This window comes from Ambystoma mexicanum, chromosome 11, assembly GCF_040938575.1.
Source record: "Ambystoma mexicanum isolate Mex_15411 chromosome 11, UKY_AmexF1_1, whole genome shotgun sequence".
Lineage (NCBI taxonomy): Eukaryota > Metazoa > Chordata > Amphibia > Caudata > Ambystomatidae > Ambystoma > Ambystoma mexicanum.
The window spans coordinates 1,373,019,303-1,373,022,882 of record NC_090934.1 but is presented as its reverse complement, the minus strand read 5'-3'; the positions used below and the strand labels follow the sequence as shown (position 1 = coordinate 1,373,022,882).

Below are 3,580 nucleotides of genomic sequence, written 5' to 3'. Positions count from 1 at the left end.
AGAAGCTATACGGATGTGTTTAAGGATGTGGTTATAGCAAACTACAGGAGGACCTTAAGAATTAGAAGAAGCACACAAGAAGAAAATTAATTGAACGATTACCTGGACAGCAAAGCACCCTTGGGAAACAACATATGGTATCAGCATATGAAGGAAGTTGGAAGACTAACTTCAGAGGAAGAATGCTTTGTTTGTGCACTCCTACCGTACAGCATGGAGAAGTCATAATCTTCGTGGCTGTTGAAATAGATGTCAAGACAGCGCACCGCCTATCACATTTAGCAATGTGCACGACCAGAGGCCAGTTCATGGGAAGTGATGCTTCACTCAAATGAGCAACTGAAGAAACTGACTCAGGTGAAAATTATTATGTCCAAGACATAAAGACGAGGAAACAATGGCAAAACAAAGAACATTGTGATCAGATATGAGAAGCCTGGAGTCAAAGGAGCAGAGATCAGAAGAGAAACAAACAAAAAATTGAACGTCAAAGGGAAATCTACAGAAGAAGCTTGAAGTTGAAAGGACAGAGGTCAGATGCAAATTTGGGGAACAGTGCTTTCTCCAGAAGCATGGGAGAAAGGAGTAGTGATATGCAGAGCATGGAGGATCATTGGATACTATAAAGAAACAATTGAAAATGCACAGATGATATGCAAACCATTATGGCAGAGACTTGCAAGACTGCTAACATGGGTCGAAGATAGAGGAGGACCCCTACAGATAGTAACCAAACAAATGAGGGACTCCAAGCGAAAAAATATTCACGGTCGTGCTTGGGAGAAACAATTATATATATAAAGCAACTAGGAGACCAAAGTATAGGATCTTGTTTAGGTGAACAGACAAGGCTAGTCCATAAATACCACCGGTAGTCAAAAAAACAACAAATTCATCGATACAGACCACATCACAGAATCGGAGATGAAAAAATTCAATTCACATCCTGAATTTAATAAAGAATCTCATAAGAATTGTAAGAACTCCTAATGTTTCTTGTAACATTGAAGTAATAAAATGCAATCCATGAAAGAAATTAGTTCATGAATGTCCAAAAAATTGCTCAGAACAATACGCAACACAACCATACCCAAACAATTCACCAATCACTCCATTCTTACTAAAACTCATACACATCTAAAATTCATACCTCAAATACAATGGTGAAACACACAAATACATTAACACAAATTGACTAGTTACACAAGATATTGTAGCCCCATGTTCAAATTCCAGTCAGTATCAAACACTAGATAACTAGAAAGAATATCCTGGAATTAGAAACATTCAAGAGTCATATCAATTGACAAATTAGGCCACGCCAAGAGTGGACCGCTTAAAAAACCGACATGTTTCTTTCCATATTCATAGTTATATTAATTGTGTGGAAATTCATCAGGGTGACAGAAGTCATCAATGACCGATGGTGCTGGGGTATTGCAAACTTCCATAAGCCAGTCTTGTCCTATCACATAAACAAGAAAAGAACAGGCATTACTGACTTCTAATGAAATGAATGAATGGGTTCAGTATAAATCTGTGAAAAGCTCTATTAATGGGCGTAAATACAAGGTCACATGACTTAATGAAAGAACACATGACCTGTTCAAAGAACACCTACAGGTGGTCACAAGCAACAAATGAGAGGACCAACGGGGTAAGAAAACTAAATGCATTAGGTTCTAACCCACTGTGCAGTGCAAGAGAATGGGTACAATCGGAGGAACTGAAAAGTAGAAACTCTGAGAACAGACAATTGTGTGTGACTAATTCTACCATCACAGAGATTACTCTAAACGTAGAATAGGCAAAAATGTTATGAATAACCAACATTTACCACTTGAGGTTGGTTCAAAAATGGTAATATCATAGCAAGGTAATCTACTATGTTAATTGTTAGTTAATAACTTTAAGACTGAGGTAAAGAGTGACACTTACTCTGCCGTTGGCCAAAACACAGCATGTACATCAATAATTGGATTGGACAAATAAAACCGGGCACAATGTGACCAAGCGGCAATCCTGTGAAAATATGCCCTAGGGAAAATGAAACAAGTAGACAAATATAACAGGTGAATGTGTGGGCTTGTAATATTCGCAGATAAGTGTCAATATAACACAATTGGGTGACAAAAGCATAAAATGATCGCTAAATGGACTTACTAGGATGCGTCTGTGCCAACTGAAATTAAATTAACAGATGAGCTGCAGCATGCGCCATCTGGTTACCAGAGCCACGTTCGCAAGTGCAGAGAGTCACAATAAATGTGTCTCAATAAAAGCCATTTGAAGAGTCTGGCAAAAAACAATAAATGCAAACGTCATTACCAAATAGTTCAACCTATCAGTGCGCATGCTGTTGTGGTACATGGTGTCATAGACCCCAGTGAAAACCTGTGCCATATAGTAAAAGAATTATGTTATGAACGGCACTTGATAAGAGAAAGGGAAAAAAAGTCATGCTTCTGACAAGCAAAGGCTGCATAATTAAGTTTAATGTCAGAACGACATCATGAAACAAACACGTCCCGTGAAAACATGTACATCAGACTCAGACAGGGAGAAATAAACAAATCCGAACCGTCCGTGTCTCCAAATATAATCAGGTAACTCGGTAACGGGAGAAACAACAAACGAAAAAGAGGGGCTCCAAGGAGCAGCACCATAAATCAGCAGTGGGTGCACTCGTATGCAGCCAGTATGTCTTCACCCGTAAATAATGAGAATATGTGCTTACCAAAGGCAGGGGCCTCCATCTGAAGTCCGGAATGGAAAATGAGCACAGCCTCTCCGAGAGATAAAGACAGGAACACAAAGTGAAATTGACAGCTCAATATATACTGAAGAGCGTCACGTAACTAATCATGTGTGAATACACGTATCTAGGGAAATAAGTGCAGCCATATTGCAAGGGTGCTAAACATTCTCATAACGCCATTAAAGCCCTCACTGAAATATGCACAACACACAAGAAAAACCGCATGTAGCACAAAATGCGGACAATTGTAAAGAATATTAAGAACAAATAACAGATAAAAAGAGGTGGTCAGTCATAATTTCGAGAAAAAAAATGTCTAATTCCGTTTTTTTTAATTATATATTTATTTTGGGGTCCGGGAGGAAAAAAAATGGGTTTAACAAAAAAAGAATAAAAAAAAGAGGGGTTGGGGGAGAACCCCCCCATTTCGAAAAAAAAACATATTGAAAAAAAAAATGTGACATTTTTTTTTCTACATTTTTTTTCTTGAAATAATGACTTTCGACATTATTGTTTTAGAAATTATCACTATAAACCATAAAAAGAATTAGTGACAGCCGAAACGAATTACATCTTACAATCCGGATGTTGTCCAGAAAAGGACGATGTAGAAAACATCCAGAGAGGACGATTTAGAAAACGTAGTCCAATTGTTCAGTGAGGCCGATTAAATGGCTCTTAGTAAGAAACACCAACCTCATCTCCTCCTTTATCAAAATGCTTCTGCTTGTATTGCTCCCATTGGCAGTGCGTACCTTTTTTAAAACTGTCCATTTCAGATCTTTGCAGTCATGATTATTTATCAGAAAATGACCAACCATA

The 3,580-nt window shown here is 38.0% G+C and overlaps 1 long non-coding RNA gene across 1 annotated transcript; it reads right to left on the bottom strand.

Annotated features, from left to right (window-relative positions):
• Positions 1 to 951: 951 nt before the first annotated feature.
• Positions 952 to 2,825, bottom strand: LOC138504449 (uncharacterized). Its single transcript, XR_011279841.1, has 3 exons — positions 2,738 to 2,825; positions 1,939 to 2,037; positions 952 to 1,465 (listed from the first exon to the last, which is right to left on the bottom strand). It is a non-coding gene; the product is annotated as an uncharacterized lncRNA (long non-coding RNA).
• Positions 2,826 to 3,580: the final 755 nt, after the last annotated feature.